General features: G+C 43.0%; 1 protein-coding gene across 2 annotated transcripts in view; it reads right to left on the reverse strand.

Moving 5' to 3' along the window:
• LOC126183856 (fibrillin-1-like) overlaps positions 1–10053 on the reverse strand; it is a 640172-nt gene extending 630119 nt beyond the window's left edge. Inside the window, exon 1 of one of the 2 annotated variants that reach the window (XM_049926146.1) lies at positions 9985–10053. The gene's annotated coding sequence lies outside the window, so the exon portion shown is untranslated. The remainder of the gene's footprint in view (positions 1–9984) is intronic. The other variant, XM_049926147.1, reaches the window with a different exon arrangement.
• Positions 10054–20244: the final 10191 nt, after the last annotated feature.

A 20244-nucleotide genomic window follows, 5' to 3' on the forward strand; every position in this document is an offset into this window, starting at 1 on the left:
CCATAAATATATCCGAATTCACGAAACATACTTCAAATCTAATGAGAATCGTGCCAATGATACAGGTACGATACATTTGGCGTTTACACAGAAGGACTGTACAACTGAGGACAGACATGTTTGACTTATAGAGAAGCTGAGAAGAGTGACTATCATATCGAGGCAATCCACTTCGAGAATTTAATAAGGAATGTTGAAATGTGATGCAGCTCCTTCTAATAATGCTCCTATACAGTTCGTGAATAAAAGATTTACGTAACAGCAGTTCGCGCATCGGATAATAAGCTGTCACCAACCCACCGGACATGGGGGTGCCACGATTAGCTCTATTCGATGAAAACTGTCTCCACCAGAGTCAAAAGTGATGACCTCTTCGCTATAGGTGCAGATGCCATGTTTACTTCCGCTCAATGCACTTCACAGGGCAGACATCAATGGCGCACCGTTCAAGAATGGACAGCGATCGCTTTGACTCATAAGTAGAGGTAATCGTTGGCATGCACGAGTACGAGAACGTCGACCACATTAGGCGATGCTAACAGACCACCGTTCAGGGAGATGGTGAGAGTATTCTCACGTGAAGGATGTTACGTGGATTAAAAAGGAGATCTTGATATGTCTACCTTTGTCTCTTGCCGGCGAACGACACATGAACACACTTCTCGTTCAGGTGCATCCATCGGTTTGCCGGAAACATATTACGGGCCACTTGTAACTGTAGTAAATCAGTACACCAGCCCTTTCCACCAGTACTGCACGACATTGGTTTGAGGCTCACCTGACCTCAGTCTTATTGAGCGCATTTGGGATACCATCAAATGAGAAGTGCGCCCCTGGGATCATCTCCGACAACCCTCCTCGAATGTGGACGGCGGTCGGTGGTCACGAATCGAGATAACTACCACAGTAACGTCTTTGCCTTGTGAAGTTCATTTAATAACACGTCACTAAGGCGCTGGAAAGGCTGTTCACGCTGCCAGGTAGACGCCTCATTCAGCTGTTCAGCAGTGAATTGTATTGGCAATGAGTAAAGGTTCCATTTCTCCGGTGTACCGATATCAGTCTCTCGTGACTTGTCTTCTGTAAATGTGTATCATCGTGCACGTAACTGAACAATGAGAAACTAAACAATGGTTCAAATGGCTCTGAGCACTATGGGACTCAACTTCTGAGGTCATTAGTCCCCTAGAACTTAGAACTAGTTAAACCTAACTAACCTAAGGACATCACACACATCCATGCCCGAGGCAGGATTCGAACCTGCGACCGTAGCGGTCTCGCGGTTCCAGACTGCAGCGCCAGAACCGCACGGCCACTTCGGCCGGCAAACAACAATTGTATCACTAGCTTTAAAAGCATGTCTGATATCGAAATCACGCTGTGGAACGTAGAAGACTTAAAATTCTACTCAGTATTTTGCCCGATGAAATGATGCTCAGCAACGATATTCTTATCTTCTGCGAAACCTTTCTCCGAGAAGCCTGGAACATGAACGATTTCTACGCAATACATGCACTGACCAAAGATGGGACATATGGAAGAGAATCAGGAGTGACATGTTACTACGACCCAGCCCTAGGACAAGCAAAGCCCGCAGGGACAAGAGAAAACACCGAGCCAGTTGAACAACCTGCAAATCACAAGATTCTATTTAAGATCCTAACGTTCAGCAGACGAACTGATAGAAATCATAATGACTGCACTGGACCAGAACGAGACACACAACCCCGTTGGCAAGAGATATCAACTGCCGAATAGACCCACCGAATAGCAAAACATTGGTCCTTACAGAGCTCATGGAAGAGAAAGGCTTTAACCTCAGTCAACGAAGCTCAGAATAAAAGCTAAATTTCACACAAAGGCTCTAGTACCATAGACCTTCTGTTTTTCCGCGGGACTTCAGATAAAGCTCCAAAGCTGAACAACCACCGCAGATTCTACGAGCAGTCCGATAAGGAATCATCTACCAGTAAAGGCAAAATTTCAGATCACGTCAATAAAGAGTGACAAACAAACGGAGCAGCGATGGAATCCAAGAAAAATTCATCTCCGACCTACTAGTGCAAAACATAAACAATGAAGAACTACTAAACACAATAGAAAGAGGCAACATTAACGATGTTCAGTGGAACCTAACTAAATCCCTGATGCAGTCAGCGTCTCCTCAATCATAAAGAAAAAAAGAAAACACTGGTTTGACAGTGAATGCTATGAAGAAGACACGTGGGCGTGAAAAACTGAACGAGCTGTAAAAGGCAAACGCGAACAAAGAAAATCTGAGACGCAGCTACATGCATACAACAAGAACAAGATGTAAAACACTCCTAAAAGAAAAAAAACAGTATACCCAGATGAATAAAGAGGCATTACATCAGGAAGCAGAAGCAAAGGCCTACACAGCCTGGAACCACGGAGAAAACAGACGACCCGAAATATCTCCCTGACAGTATGGCGAAAAACACTTCATAAACCAACTTCAGAAGAGGAGCTCGTATTATCACATTGAGGAATGCATCCTCTTAACCGAAAACGAAGGAATAACAGCAGATGAATTCTGACAAGCAATTGAAAAAAGCAAAGGAACAGTGCTATACACTGTGAAACTCTGGACAGCCTATACAGCAAATGCCTAGAAGTCATAGAAATCCCCAGAATATGGTCAGAATCGACAGTTAAAAAGGTCTACAATGAAAAAGGATCGCAGAACTCATCGGATTCCTATAGAAGGATCACCTTGGAATGTGAACCGCACGAGGTAATGAATGTCATACTTAAAAAGACCATGACAACATAACGACTGTGATACCGTGGCAACGGCACGGATTTAATCCTGGAAGACATGAAATATACTCGCAATTGCAAATATGAACAATCATCAGCTGTGTAATGAAATGGCGACAATGAAAATCTGTGCCGGACCCAAACTTCCATACGTCGTCAATCACGTGTCTACAACCTGCACTCGGATATCCATTATGTATATTCCCTTACAGGGGAGACATTTTAAACTGAAAGTCGCTTGCCCCGTGACAGCGGATAAATACGATATTGCAGTGCCTAGGTACTGCATTATTGCTGGAAGGTCACCTACCCAAGCATGGGACACGTTCTCTAGTTCACAAGAGAAGTCCTGTCTAAACGCAAGGGTCACGAAACGCAAGGGTCCTAAAATTAGAACTACTTAAACCTAACTAACCAAAGGACATCACACACATCTATGCCCGAGGCAGGATTCGAACCTGCGACCGTAGCAGCAGCGCGGTTCCGGACTGAAGCGCCTAGAACCCTCGACCACAGCGACCGGCTGGAAAAACTACACCCAGCACTATGGGCAGAAAGTCAGATCCTCAAGTTAATAGCAAGCATCCTCCGAAGAAAAACACAATCAGAAAACATGATGGGCTGACACAATCAAAAGTAATCCGGCAAACGAATGGAGAGCTGCACGGAGGTCCTACAGGTCTATCATAATCAGCTTACACTCTACGAAAGAAAGAGATGCTCCACGAAGTAATTATCCCAATGAGAAGGAAATCGGTTGATGTGACGTACATGTGCAGACAAACAAATGATTACAATTTTAGGAAATTGGACGATTTATTCAAAAGAAAAAGCTTCAAAAATTGTGCAAGGTAATTACTCGTTGGTCCACTTCTGGTCCTTATGAAAGCAGTTATTCTACTTGGCACAGATTGATAGCGTTGTTGGATGTCCTCCTGAAGAAAATCGCGCCATATTCTGTCCAGTCGGTTTGTTAGATCGTCAAAATCCCGAGGTGGGTTGGACGGCCATGCCCACATGCTCCTAGCATTGTCAACTGGGGAGAGATCCGACGACCTTGTTGGCCAAGGCAGGCAAGACCCTCGCCGTCTTGCTGAAATGTAAGCCCACCATGGCTTACCATGAAGGGCAACAAAACGGGACAGAGAACTTCGTCGACGTACCGTTGTAATGTAACGGTGCCGTGAATGACAACCAAAGGGAAATGAAATGGTACCCCAGACCTCTGGCTGTCGGACCATATGGTGGGTGACAATCAGGTTGGTATCCCACGATTGTGTCTTCAGACACGTCTTCACTGTTCACCGGGACTCAGCTCGAGGTGGGGTTCGTCGCTGAAGACAATCCTACTCCAGTCAATGAGATTCTAGGCCCTGATGACCAGCGAAGTCGTGACTGGTGATGCCCCGCACAACAGTGGGATACCAATTTGACTGTCACCCGCCATACGTCCTGTCAACCAGGAATGATGTTCTGGGGTCCATTTCCTTTCAGATCGGGTTGGCATTCGCGCCATGCTTACAGCACAGCGGTACATTACGATATTCTACGCATGATTTTGTTGCATTTCATGTTAAATCATCCTAGGGTTACATTTCACCCCGCCCGCACGCAGCGAGACTTTCTTCTGCGTATCTTCGTGCTCGCCGAACCCTACCTTCAATAGCAAGGTTTCCAGATCCCTCCCAGATTGAGTACGTTTGGAGCATTATGGGCAGTGCCTTCCAACCAGCTTAGAGTGTGACCCTTACGATACAGTGAGAAGAATTAAGAATGCCGCTGCATGCCTGCTATCAGAAAGAAGAGAGCCCCTGCAAGAAGCCATTAATAAACTGGAAGAATGAATGGTCCCAGAGACACGACCTCGTTCTAAATAGGGATAAGACAAAAGCAATTAAATCTAGGAATGGAGGAACCCTGTAAAACAATGACAAATTCTCCTGTGGGGAACAAGAACTGAAAATAATCAAAAGTTAGAAATACCTAGCACACGCTGCAGATGACAGGCCACAACTTTTTCGATCACATAGAGGAAACAATAGTAGGAGCGATGATGGCAACTTTTGAGTAAAGAAACTGAGTCTACTGTCCGTAAGAACAGCCTTGAGACTATTCAACGAAAAGGTCGCGCAAACTGCATCACACGGCATACAACCCATTTGGAGACACATCACATAGGCTACTAAATTTTCAAGAGACTAGAGGGCATCATGCCAGCCTACCTGAAAAGAATACTATATGTCACAAAATACACTCAAAACAGGATACCCTACATCTTAGCAGACACCATCTTCATAACTGAATACTTGATGGCAGCTCTTAACTTGATATCAACCCAGAGACCTTGTAAAAATAACTATAAACCCAAAGATCTTGTAAAAGTAACTAGACTCCTCGTGGGAGCTGCATTTGTGGGATATTTTGAACCTTCAGTTGGACGCCATTGTGGTGGTAGGGGTCTGGTAACTAGAAGTGTATAATGACTTGTAATGAGACAGACCGAACATTATATATTTATTGGAGCATATACAGTATTTGTTAGTCGTAATTATACTGCATACACATTCCAGTTTACGCGAAGAAAAATGGCGAAGAGTTGCACAGCGTTTAACTGCAGAAATAAATTCGAGAAAGGAAGCAATATTACCTTCCATAGGTAGGTGGATATTCTTAGGTGTTTTCTATCTTAATGCAATTGCTTGATAAACATGTCTACAAAGTAACACTAATATAATGAACGTGCATTTATGAGCAGGTTTCCTGTTTCAAAACCACAGCTTTTAGAAAAATGGTTAAATGCTGTCGGGAGGAAGGTTTCCGACTGACAGAAAATCATTTGCAATGCTTGGAACTTTTCGAGGAAAATTGTCTTCTTGCGAACTATGTAAACTGCAGAAGTATGAAAAATGGAGCTCTATCTCTCGTTTCCCGGACCATATACAGCAGAAGGCAAATTATTTCTGTGAACCATAGGAATTGTCATATACTATAGAACTTTAAAGACACTGAGATACAAGCAACAGGAGATTTCGCGCGCAAGTTTAGCACGACAATGGCCACTATTCAGTTCGCCGTAGACCACTTACGCGATTGTCGGGCCTTGTATCAGCTCTACAAAGCGCCACACTCCTGGAAGATAGATGGCAAAAAGTATAAGAGACATAGATCACTGGCTCCTCAACACCCCAGCGATGACAAATAATGAATGGAAAGAAGTCAACTTCCAGTTGCGTCATCTACACACGAGGGTGGCAACCCACGGGCTACATCACCAACTATGCTCAGCCAAGGGATGTTACAGTCCCATCGATAATTATTAGTGCACCGTATGCGGAGGACTTTACAATACATATCAAACCACCGAGTGTAACGAAAGGACATTGTCACTACCTTATTATGCAAATATGGATAACTTTAGTTAACTAATTAACACCTTACATAAACTGTTTAATAATATCTTTAATCAAAACATGTAATCTCCACATTTAACCAGGAGATTATGCTTCATCTATGGACCGAAATGTTTCAATTGATAAAATGTATTATTTTGTGAACCAGAAGTCGAAAAAATGTGATATTTTCTTCAAGTTCGATGAGGTATCCTCTTCAGGAGCTAATAACTCCAAAAATACGACGTGTCGGTAACATAGCTCAAAATGCGAATACATTGCTATGAATTTCATAAGCCACAGCCGTGACTGGACGATGACGTCTTAAACAGGAAAGATAAGGGCTATCACAGTCGACCAGAGGTTGTTACGAGTCGGTTCTACCGACCAATGTCAGTGTGGTTTGCACAGGTATCCTAACTTATCTAGGCGAATACTGATATTGTGCTTAACGCAATATTATACATATATAGCTTCGATGAACAGTTTTTCAAGTTTATTTATGGCAGTCAGCGTTAAAAAACAGAAGAACATATTAACATCAACGAACGTTAATTGTTGTAAGCAACGCTCAGCTTGAATTAGTTTTTAAAATCTATTTCCTGGTTCCTCACTTTTGAGGCATTAATTCTCTGATATATGGCACTTTTTTGCTTTAAGTTTTGGTTCTTGACGTCTTAAAACTTGACAAATCAATTATATTTATAAAATTGCAATTTTCGGATTTTGGCCCGCAATAGCTAAATTTTCAACGTTCTACTTGTAATAAGGAGCGTTCATGTCTTAGTAACAATAATTACGGAAAAGAACAGTTAGAAATGAACATAATTGTAGAGTCATTTTCACAGGGAAGTAGCTAACGCGAGCCAGACAGTTATTGTAATCTGGATACAACGCAAAGTCGCTGTAATGGGAAAGACTCTAGGCTACGGTATTGAATTAAATCAAGCTAATCTAATGTTTGTGTCCCTCTAGTGAAAAGGTAGTGCGGTACAATATACTGGACTCATTAGAAAATATAACAAACTAAATCTCAGAGGAGTAAAAGAGTCTGCCTGGTGAGGCGCCATTATCGCCATTCCTGGAGTTTTTGTGGAGATGGCTATTTTACAGGCCTTGTAAAAGAACTTTCATTTTCGAAGACTAGTGGTTTTTAATGATTCGAATTTAATTGGCTGATTACTAGAAAATAAAATCAGGATCGCCAGACGGTAGCTTGTACGCATCTCGTATGAAAATACTGTGATGCTACAGAGACGTGATGTGAAGCTGGTCGAATGTGACGTATATCAAAGTCTCAGTAGAAAAGTATGAGTGTTATGCACTGCCAGGCATTCCGTTACTCAATGTTACACAGAAAACACAAATTATGCAATTACACTTTAGCGCTATAACGAACTTTAAAAAAAATAGATTAAATTTAATTTTTCTGCGTTTAGCAACATGATCCAGATAAAAAGTTATACAGTCATGTGTGTTATGAACAGTTTACGTGATGTGTATTGGTCTGAGCATTACGATAGGTGCACACTGGATGTAGATAATAAATTCTTAAGCATACATACTTTCCGACACGTGCATTGTTTCAAATAAGTGGATACCTCTACTATTGCACAAAAGATTGAGGATTTAGAAATAATGCTATCGACAAGCCAGAATATTGTATAGGTAAGGTATTTTGATGTATGGCTAATGCATTTTCCTTGACTACCGAAATATTGAAGAAATTCTTTTTTAATGGGGGACATATTTTTAGAGACATTAGGTAGTACTCGAAAAGAAGAATGCAGTGATATAGTTCATTATCTGTGTTTCTTGTTATCATTTCACAAGAAAATCGCTGTGATTTGTGATTGTGAAGACCAGAACCTGCTTCATTCCCATGCGAAAGTCGAAAATGGGGCGGAAAATGCGCTTAGTCAGCTGATTTCTTTTTCTTGTGTCTCCCTATTTGCGATTATTCTTGAGCAATGTTTTACTGAAAGTATCAATAGCGTTATTTCATAGTACTGTTCCTTCGAAGAATTTACAAAAAATGGCTCTGAGCACTATGTGACTTAACTTCTGAGGTCATCAGACCCCTAGAACTTAGAACTACTTAAACCCAACTAACCTAACGACATCTCACACATTCATGCCCAAGGCAGGATTCGAATCTGCTGCCGTAGCGGTCGCGCGGTTCCAGACTGTAGCGCCTACAACCGCTCGGCGAAGAATTTACAGGGCTGATGGCAATGGATTATTATTCAGTTTATCAAAGGCATGGTTCAGTCAATATTTTGATAGAAAAAAATAATTATCAACCATACTGTGTCATGGTTCTTTCTTTGCGAATTAATACGCTGCGTCAAAATTAATCTAGCCCACTTTATATAATACTCTATGTATTTAAATGTTTACACTTGCATTGTAACAATACTTTCCTTCAAACTTGCGATAAAGCTATTGGATATCTGGCTGGGAGAAAATATTTGATGTACAAGTTACACTTTCTTTTTGTGCAACGTAACCACTGCAAATTCTAACGATCTCTTGACAGGTGATGGGCATTCAGACACAAGTTAGCTATATTATGGATTTACAATTAATAAAAATTCAAAATATATTTACGCAGACACACAGAAAAAAATATATCACACCAAAACACACACACACAAATGCATACACCAACAGACCACAGATACTTCAATAATTACACTCATAAGTTTGGCAATAATATTCGATCTTTGGCAAAAACATTTGATAGTCGGCAACAGAAACCAAAACATTGCATTAAAACAAACGTTCTGTTCATAGTGCTGTGGAATGTGGAAAAAAACCGCAAATTGACATTCATAAGAAGAAGAAGAACACCAAAAATGCAACAGGAGCGTAGTATGTAAGAAATTGTTCACGCAACCTGTAAGTACAGTTCAAAACATTACTACTTAATAGGAAATACCAACCACCAGAACTGTTTGTAACCTATAGCCACAGTGACAAAATGTAAATTAAATAGCTAACATAAGTACATATTCCAGGCCACTGATGATGCCTTGCAGAAAATAAAGGCGAAACGCGTATGGCACTAAAATTGTGTTTTATTCAGTTGCTGTCAGACGGTCCATAAGTAAAAATTATCAATATACCGTAATATTTACTTGTGTATTTTAGTTCAGTTGCATACTATGTTAAACCGCTGGATTATCATTGGCATTTGTGTCACTTGAAAGTGTGCTATTTAAATGGTTTGTGAAAGTTCGGAGGTAATGGATACAGGATGTTTTTCAAGTTATTATACAAATGTACTTTCTGTTTAAATGAGAATTTTTCACACACTACTGACAAAAAAGCGAACAGTAATTCTGACAGGGCTTCAGCCACGGCATATATGACCTAAAAACTAACACAGCATGGAAATTTGGTCAGCTCACGATACCTCGTTTTGTGCAAATCTAGCTAAAACACAATCAACTGTCACCTAATACGAATGAGAAAAGAAATTCTGTTTTGTCTGCGAATTTCCATTCAGATATGGGTCGGTCGTTAAATGGGCAAATGTTGGTAAAGTTCTGGGAATCAGCCCCAAGTTATTCCTCGGATTTTTCCTGTGATATGTATACATATATGTCAAAATACATAGCTGCCCCCTGGTTTGGACTTCTCGCGGGTTGTTAAGTCCGCCTCTATCAGGCTCGGTTAGTTAGTTCATGTAAAACCATGTCTAGAATAGTACTAGCTTGAGTTCAGACCAACTTCCTTCGTTAAGGATGGTAGTGCCGCAGAGACATTACATTAAAGATATCCAACACATGCAGGGAATGTCTGTACGTACCGGCAGCGGCGGCGGCGGCGGCGGCCACGACAGCTAGTACCGCGACAGCCAAGCGTAGCGCGCGCGATCCCATGGCGCAGCGGACTGTCCCAGTGTACAGTCGACTGCCGCCAGCCAACGAGACCCCCCTCCAGATTCACCGCCGGCTGCGGCGCGCGCACCCTCGCCTCCTTTCTTTGCAACCACTCAGACGGCAAGGCGACCTTTGTCCCGCCACTTATCGTCCCTTCCTGAGGACAAGGGCACGCTCTCTAGTGCAACGGCAGAGCGTCTTGCTCTGGACATCCGATCCCCAATAAGATCGTGGATTTTTCTTCGCCTCGTGTTCCTCTCGCAGCTGTCATTAAGCATTCTGTCGTGTTATTAATATACGTCTCCTCTCAAACACAACACATTGTTGTTGGCTACTTACGGGAAAGTTCCGGTTTCAGTTCTCGGTGATCGTTTCGAATGATTTAAGATTAGTACGAGGTCATTAGAGACGGTGCATAAGGACATTGGCTGTGTAATTTTCAAACGAACGATTCTGGAATTGCCTTGGTGCTTTAGGGAAACCACAGAAAACCTAAACCCGGGTAAGGATTTGGACTGTAGTTCTCCACTGTATTAACCCTTAACTGATATCAGACGTTTGATACCAGTTTTTGGCGGCCATCCCTAACCATCCGGGTTCATTCTGTCTTTTCCTTCGTCTACCTTCCAGTTGAATTGCTGGCTCCATGTAGTGAAAAAGGAGTGCCGTCCGCTCTATTTGACCTTCTGTGAATGGCAGGGCAGGTTTCAGGCACAAGCTGTTGCTTATGGGCGCCAAGCTGAGAGGGTCGCCACAGGCATCACAACTGTAAGATTTGTATACAGAATATCTCACCATAGTAGCGGCCGCTTGGGGCGCCAGGCTGAGCGCCCAAGTGCAAGATTTAAATACAGAGCGCATCGTAATTAGTATCCACTCTTCGTAAGATATTTTCATAAATGTTTTGGTTTTTTTTCTGATTATTGTGGTTTACTATATTATTGTTATCAGTGACAGTGTCTCGTAATTAATTCGCACAAAGTGGAGTCACGTCCAGGTCTATCTCAACATTCAGAACAGGCTGAGTATTTTGCCGTTATAAGACGAACATTCTAGGTATTATTACTTTTTATGTACATCGTACACTTTGATATTTTGAAAATTTTACCTACTTCTCTCACACTGAACATTTGGATTTAACAGAAAAAACATTAAGATATTATATGCCAAAAAGCTTTGAATTCTTTCGAGCCGGCCTCGGTAGCCGAGCGGTTCTAGGCGCTTCAGTCCGGAACCGCGCGACTGCTACGGTCGCAGGTTCGAATCCTGCCTCGGGCATAGATGTGTGTGATGTCTTCAGGTTAGTTAGGTTTAAGTAGTTCTAAGTTCTAGGGGACTGATGACCTCAGATGTAAAGTCCCATGGTGCTCAGAGCCATTTGAATTCTTTCGAAACAGAATATTGAAAATTAAAACGTGAATTTATCTTTTAAATTTTCCGTTAAGTTTGATTCTGTTCCTGATTTTATGTCCTATATAAAAGATAGTCATTACATAGGAATCAAAATTAAATGTTTTACTTATAGATGTTTGAGAACTACAGGAAGGTCCATTTCTACAGAACGGAACTTCAGTACTTCTTTCTTGGTTTGTTACGTTTGCTCTAAGTTATGTTGTGATATGTTTGGTTCAAATGGCTATAAGCACTACGGGACTTAACATCTGAGGTCATCAGTCACCTAGACTTAGAACTACTTAAACCTAACTAATCTAAGGACGTCACACACATCCGTGCCCGAGGCAGGATTCGAACCTGCGACCGTAGCAGCAGCGCGGTTCTGGACTGAAGCGCCTAGAACCGCTTGACCACAGCGGCCGGCAATACGTTTGAAACCGCATGGTTCAAATAGTTGAGTGCAAAAAGCTCTGACAAACAATTTGATACCACTTTCCTTTCAGTCTTGTGATACCAGTCGAGGATTAGCTGAACAATTCTGTAAAGTCTTGCTACTCCCTCAGCAACCTTTGGTGACATTAAAAGCAACGGTGGTAACATTAAGAGTGCAACGGGAATTCCACTGTTAAATGCAGAGGAGAGAGCAGATAGGTGGAAAGAATACATTGAAAGCCTCTATGAGGGTGAAGATTTGTCTGATGTGATAGAAGAAGAAACAGGAGTCGATTTAGAAGAGATAGGGGATCCAGTATTAGAATCGGAATTTAAAAGAACTTTGGAGGACTTACGGTCAAATAAGGCAGAAGGGATAGATAACATTCCATCAGAATTTCTAAAATCATTGGGGGAAGTGGCAACAAAACGACTATTCACGTTGGTGTGTAGAATATATGAGTCTGGCGATATACCATCTGACTTTCGGAAAAGCATCATCCACACAATTCCGAAGACGGCAAGAGCTGACAAGTGCGAGAATTATCGCACAATCAGCTTAACAGCTCATGCATCGAAGCTGCTTACAATAATAATATACAGAAGAATGGAAAAGAAAATTGAGAATGCGCTAGGTGACGATCAGTTTGGCTTTAGGAAAAGTAAAGGGACGAGAGAGGCAATTCCGACGTTACGGCTAATAATGGAAGCAAGGCTAAAGAAAAATCAAGACACTTCCATAGGATTTGTCGACCTGTAAAAAGCGTTCGACAATATAAAATGGTGCAAGCTGTTCGAGATTCTGAAAAAAGTAGGGGTAAGCTATAGGGAGAGACGGGTCATATACAATATGTACAACAACCAAGAGGGAATAATAAGAGTGGACGATCAAGAACGAAGTGCTAGTATTAAGAAGGGTGTAAGACAAGGCTGTAGCCTTTCGTCCCTACTCTTCAATCTGTACATCGAGGAAGCAATGATGGAAATAAAAGAAAGGTTCAGGAGTGGAATTAAAATATAAGGTGAAAGGATATCAATGATACGATTCGCTGATGACATTGCTATCCTGAGTGAAAGTGAAGAAGAATTAAATGATCTGCTGAACGGAATGAACAGTCTAATGAGTACACAGTATGGTTTGAGGGTAAATCGGAGAAAGACGAAGGTAATGAGAAGTAGTAGAAATGAGAACAGCGAGAAACTTAACATCAGGATTGATGGTCACAAAGTCAATGAAGTTAAGGAATTCTGCTACCTAGGCAGTAAAATAACCAATGACGGACGGAGCAAGGAGGACATCAAAAGCAGACTCGCTATGACATAAAAGGCATTTCTGGCCAAGAGAAGTCTACTAATATCAAATACCGGCCTTAATTTGAGGAAGAAATTTCTGAGGATGTACGTCTGGAGTACAGTATTGTATGGTAGCGAAACATGGACTGTGGGAAAACCGGAACAGAAGAGAATCGAATCATTTGAGATGTGGTGCTATAGACGAATGTTAAAAATTAGGTGGACTGATGAGGTAAGGAATGAGGAAGTTCTACGCAGAATCGGAGAGGAAAGAATATGTGGAAAACACTGATAAGGAGAAGGGATAGGATGATAGGACATCTGCTAAGACATGAGGGAATGACTTCCATGGTACTAGAGGGAGCTGTAGAGGGTAAAAACTGTAGAGGAAGACAGAGATTGGAATACGTCAAGCAAATAATTGAGGACGTAGGTTGCAAGTGCTACTCTGAGATGAAGAGGTTAGCACAGGAAAGGAATTCGTGGCGGGCCGCATCAAACCAGTTAGTAGACTGATGACAAAAAAAAAAAAAAAAAAAAAAAAAAAAAAAAAAAAAAAAAAAAATCTCAGAAGCTATGTGCTCAATTTATATTTACATTCATATGCTACAAATCACTGAGATGTGCGTGGCAGAGGGTACTTAGCCGGATATGGAATGCTTACTGAAATTTTGTAAGTAGGCTTTCGTGGTATAATTTGCTTCTATCTTCAGGAGTCTGCCAATTCAGATTTTTCGACACTTCCATGACACTCTCCAGCGAGACAACCATGTGATCGTTTTTGCCAACCTTCTTTGTACACGTTCAGGATACTATTTTAGTTCTATCTGGTATAATAACAATAATGTCGTGTGACTAGGGCCTCCCGTCGGGTAGACCGTTCGCCGAGTGCAAGCCTTTCGATTTGACGCCACTTCGGCGACTTGCGCGTCGATGGGGATGAAATGATGATGGTTAGGACAACACAACCCCCAGTCCCTAAGCGAAGAAAATCTTCGACCCAGCTGGGAATCGAACCCGGGCCGTTAGGATTGACAATCTGTCGCGCTGATCACTCAGCTACCGGGGACGGACTCTATCAAGTATGGGACCTACACATCTGAGCAGTATTCTAAAATGAGGTGCACACGTGATTTTTAGGTAATCTCCTTTGTGAACTCACTACATTTCCCTAGTATCCTGCAAATGAACTGAAGTCTGCAACCTGCCTTACCTACAATTGAGCCTATGTGATCATTCCATTTCCTGTCCATACAAAGAGCTACATCCAGGTATTTGTGCGACTTTTTGTGTGACTTCACTTACACTAGTTAAATAATAGTAATTGTCGTAATAGGATACTACATGTTTTCGTTTTTGACGTGCGTTACTATATTTTACATTTCTGTACATTTATAGTAAATTGCCAAACTTTGAACCATTTTGAAATCTAATCAAGCGCAGCTTTTTTCAGACAGTACTTCATTATAGACAACTAAATCATCTGCAAAACGCCTCAGGTTGCTATTAACATTGTCTGCCAGGTCAATGATATGAAGCATGAACAGCAAAGGTATCAACACTCTACTCTTGGGAACGTATGAAATTACTTGTACATCTGTCGATGACTATCCATGACATGTTGCGTCCTCCCTGCCAAAGAATCGTCAATCTGCCGACATATTTCACTTGATTCCCCATACGGTCGTACTTTAGATTATAAGCGTAGGTATGGTATTGAGTCAAATGCTTTTCGGAAGTCAAGAAATAATGCATATACCTAACTGCCTTAATCTATGGCTTTCAGGATGTCATATGAGAAAAGCGCGAGGGCAGATTTTTTTGGAAACACATGCTATTTGGCCACGGAAGAGGACATTTTGAGCAAAATACCTCATTATATTTGAGCTCAGAATACGTTCTATGATTCTGCAACAGATGGATATCAATAAAATTGGACGACAGTTTTGTGGATCACTTCTGTTACCGCTCTTGCAGATAGTTGTGGCCTGTGCTTTTTTGCAGTCACTGGGCAGTTTTTTGTTCAAGGAATCTACGCTATTTTATGCTTTAAATGGAAGCTAAGTCAGCTTCACATTCCGTATAGACCCTGACAGGCATCCCATAGGTCCATGGAGTCTTTTTTAATTGTAGAATGAAGGCTTTCACGACCGGGTGACATGGCTGTTGATATGCTTTCCGGGATGTGAGGTCGTGGTCCAAGAACTTTTCTGCTCCTTACGTTTCGTCCAGTACTACGCTGGACTTCCTCAGAGGCGCTGCTCCGCTGAGTCTTGCCGACTGACTGGTCGGGTGTCTGAGAGCGACTTATATATTGTGAGAAAGGGGGTTGTGGTTCAGGTGATACGTGATGAGCAGTGATAATCCATAGCAAAGATAAGGTTGACTATCGATTACCACATTGTCAAAGATAAAAATTGTTAGCAATTTTGTAGAGCCACTGTCCATATATCGCTAAGTTTCATAGCCTCCTCTTTCCTATTAAAATTATCGTGATGTTTATAAATTTCGATAGCTTCTCTATAAAGCCGTGGATAGTAATTTAACGTTGTAGAGAAAACTTCGGTATCCGAAAACTTCACTTGGTGGTTGCCTGGTTGAAGAGCAAGTTCCGCTACAGCTGACTTTTCTATTTTTCCAAGTCGACAAAGACTTTTATGCTCTTTCAGTCGCGTGTTTACGCTTCTTTTGGTAGTACCAATGTAAACTTTACCACAGGTACATGGAATTTTATACACACCACATGTCGACAGGGGAGGGCGTTTATCCTTCACAGATCGTAGTACTTGACTTATTTTCTTTGTTGGTTTAAAGATCGGTTTTATGTCATGTTTTCGTAAAATCTTACCGATCCGATCTGTTACTTTTTTAATAAAAGGGAGAACTACTGTATTAGTCAAGTACTACGATATGATTTGCGCCGGTTTGTACCCAACGGAGTCCAGAATCGTGGCTCCGTTGCATCATTTACGCCGGAAGAATGTGCCTTTTGTTTGGACCAAAGAATGTCTAGATGCATTCCAGAAACTTAAAAAGGCCTTATTGAGAGACAGTTTCGTCGTTCATTTCGATCCCGCTAAGCCTTTGGTTTTGGCAGTGGACGCTTCTTCGTACGGAATCGGAGCTGTGCTCTCGCACAGATTTGATTCACAGAACAGGCCGATTGCTGTCGCTTCCAAGTTATTGACCAAGTCTCAATGTAACTATCCCCAAATCGCGAAGGAAGCGTTCGCTATTATCTATGACGTGACAAAGTTTCGCCATTATCTGTTTGGTCGGAAGTTTTATCTAGTGACGGATCATAAGCCACTTCAGTCTTTGTTTCATCCGTCCAAACCTGTTGCTCCGCGCACGGCTTAGAAACTGCAACGTTGGGCATTGTTATTGTCACAGTATCAGTACGTAGGACACTGAAGTTTTGCAGACTTTTCCACTGCACTATAGGAAAACTGCTCAGACCCTAGAAGCAGACCCTGACTTGAACCTCTAGGTGCACAACATCCATACTGCTTGGCCTCGTTCGCTGAAAAACATTCAGAATTCTTTTGTGCGCCGATATTTTGCTCATCGACATAGTCTCTCCTTCCAGCCTGTTGTGATTTTATTGCAAAAGGACTCTGGACAATCGCGTGTACTTATTCCTAAAGTGCTTCAAAAAGACGTGCTCCACCAGGGACACTGGAGAATTGTACGCACGAAATAGTCAGCGCTTCGGCACTGTACTTGGCCGGGCATGGACATCTACACTGAACAGATGACGTCACAGTATCGCGTTTGTGCTGAGAATCTATCGGCCCCGCCGCAAACGTTTTCAATTCGGGCAAAGTCTCAATCCCCGTAGCAACGAGCGCATATTGACTTTGCTAGTCCATTTTGGAACACTCATTGGCTTATTGTTGTGGACACTTTTAGCAAATATCCTTTTGCAGTGCCCATGAACTCGACTACCTCGCGTAGTACCATTCATCTATTTTTTGCTTGGAAAGTTTACCTGAAGTAGTGGTTACAGACAAGGGACCACAGTTTATGGCTCAGGACTTTGAACAGTTTACTACAGCCAATGGTACCACTCACCTTGCCAGTACTCTTTTTCATCGCCAGTCGAATGAAGAAGCTGAACCATATGAGCTTACGTTCAAGCGACAGATGAACAAACTACGTGCCTCCCACACACACGGATGGAAGCGCTGCTGCTCTTTCTCGCAACGTACCCATCCCAGCCCCACGACGGTCTGTCGCCAGCGAAGCTTCTGCGTGGCAGGCGCTACCGCACGCTCCTCCAGTTGGTGCGCCCACCGCAGCGCACAGCGCCTCCCACGCTCCGGAAGTATCGCTTTGCGCCTAATGGTTCTGTTCTTTTTAGAGCTTCTGGTCGTACCAGGTGGTGGGAGAGAGGAACGATTCTTCGAAATTGGGGCACTTGATTCATGGTCCTGCTGGGTTGCTGCGCCGCCGTCAGAACCAGATTCCTGCTTGTCGTTTGCGAGATTCTTCCGCAAATTTTTTGTCCCCCCAGATTCGTATCTTACCGGAATATTGCGACCGGCGCGGCCGCCCCCTGAATGCGTCTCCGACACCACCTGTGGAACCGATGGAGCTTGACCCATCCCCTTCGGCGCCGTTCGTCCCGGCACCCGCGTGGAACCGGCGCATTTGTCGTCGTCATCGCCTTCGTCTCCGTTTTTCATCGGACCGGCTCAGGTAGAGGGTGGGCGCCTTTCCGGAAGTTTTCCGAGCGACGTTCCCCTCGGAGCGCAGGACGGATGTCGGGACGCGGCCGGAGGCTCGGCGTCGGTCGCAGTTGTAGCTCCCAGCTCCTCACACCACCCAGCTTCCTGCCTCCCTCCCCCCTCAATGGAAAGGGCGGGCAGCGCCACACCTCCAGGGAGACAGAGGGTAGCGTCCCCTGTCAACTGTGATTTAACAAGCCGCCCATCGCTGGTCGGCCAGTTCGGTCGCTGACCTCGAGAGGATCAGTACTGAGTATTAGGAAGACGATACTTAGACTGTGTTCTGTGAGTAGTAATAGTGGCTAAAGTATTTGCAAGTAGGGGACACAGGAAGTCACTTGATAAAGAGAAGTTATGTTTTATTTTCTTTTTAGAAATAAAGTGCTCAATTAATCTTCAACTTTAATGTACAGCTTATTTTGGACTCCTGCACCAACCTTCCCAACTTCTCTCCTTCCTTGTTTGTGTCGGTGCTGACTCCCACAGTATCCGACTCAATACACAAAAAATGTGCAGCCCATTCGTAAGCACATTCAGGAGGCATGTGCCATGTCCAGGTAGTTATGAGAGTTATTTCATGGTGCCCCCCACCGACCGCAGGCAGCTGGCTGTTTCACTACAAAGCACTATCCCACCTGCTGCACGGAATATGAACGTTGTATTCGAGAGCGCAGGCAGAGACCTAAAGGAAATTCATCGTGGGTATGTTATGCGTCACTACTGCAGCAAACAGCTGCTCCATTTGGGCATTGGATCTAAAGATGCCATACCATCGGACAGCGTGTGTGCTCTGTCATATACACGTTAGTCTGCGTCCTCCCTGAGACGTGTGCTACACCTCTTTATCAGTTTCTACATTTATTACAAAACGCGATGGACCCCCTAACAACACAGTCAGATTGGAGGTAGCCACTGAAGCAATTCAGAGTCGAAATCAGGGATATCTATGGTGAAACCATTAATTTTTACGTCGAAGTCTGTCAATTTTGTGATGCAATCGGTGAATAATGAACCAAAATCAATGAATTATATGATCGTGATAAAGATGAACTTAGGTACATTACGGAGAGACATCGCGAGAATATATCAGTGGGATGTAAGGCCACGAGAGAGGTGCCGTGACCTCTGTGAGTCAAGGACTACGTATGTAGCAATTATATACTCCCTATCTTATTGTGACGTCACACTCTCATATTGCGAGAGTTCGTTTCGTGTTACATGTCTTTTTATTGTGCCTGGCAGCACTCGCAGATCTTGCCCACTATCAGTGTGCTCGCACGATTGTATTTTTTCGCTAAATTTTTCCCGGTATGCACACTGTGATCCACATGTAGGGGGGAATATAGCACTTTCGTCGCATTGTGTCAGTCCTGCAGACTGACCTTACCAATATGATGGACACGGAAGGATTGGTTGCCCTCCTACTCGAATTTTTTATGTGTTTTCTAGCACTGTCACATACTCTTTAATAGTAGTGGAATAGTTTATATCGTTTTACGTGTCTTCAATACACCTGGTAGTTCTGGCTGATTCCTGCTGTTGCTGGTGTTTCGTAATGATCCACTCCCTATGGTGAGCAGAACAAGAAAGATGCCGCTCACGCGTAGGATCTTATATTAAGTACATGATCGTTGGAGGAGGAGGGGGAGCTTTGTTTCTTATTGTACAGAGAGAAAGGGGGAGGACAGGCGAATGCTTGGCGCTTAAACTGTTAGCAATGTTTATCTGCAAAGTCGCCCACAGATTTCTGCAAGTGAACTTACAGGCGTCGGAGAGTTAGGGCTGGTTTGTTGTGACGGGGTGCCCACTTCCTGAATGCCTGATTTTGTAGCAGCGCCTTTTGAACCAGCCACCAGGTCGGTCGTGTCGGAGACGATTAGGCCTACACATACATATTGTTTAAATAACGCCAATTTCTCTACCATTCCACTGCGTATTACGTTCCCGTCTCTTTTCCACTGTTACTGTCTGCTTCTCTCTCAGCAGAAAAAAGCGTGAATATGCTCGCCTGCCAAATTTTTTGGGAAAACTTTGAAGGGTGCTGAGGAAAGAAGGAGAGGCAGCTGGTACCACACTTATCAGCCAGAGTCTTTTAAACAGAAGATGGTTCAAATGTCTCTGAGCACTATGGGACTCAACATCTTAGGTCATAAGTCCCCTAGAACTTAGAAATACTTAAACCTAACTAACCTAAGGACATCACACACACCCATGCCCGAGGCAGGATTCCAACCTGCGACCGTAGCAGTCCCGCGGTTCCGGACTGCAGCGCCAGAACCGAACGGCCACCGTGGCCGTCTTAAACAGAAAAATACTCGCCTTTTTTGTGCACCGATA

Source organism: Schistocerca cancellata, chromosome 4, assembly GCF_023864275.1.
Source record: "Schistocerca cancellata isolate TAMUIC-IGC-003103 chromosome 4, iqSchCanc2.1, whole genome shotgun sequence".
Classification (NCBI taxonomy): domain Eukaryota; kingdom Metazoa; phylum Arthropoda; class Insecta; order Orthoptera; family Acrididae; genus Schistocerca; species Schistocerca cancellata.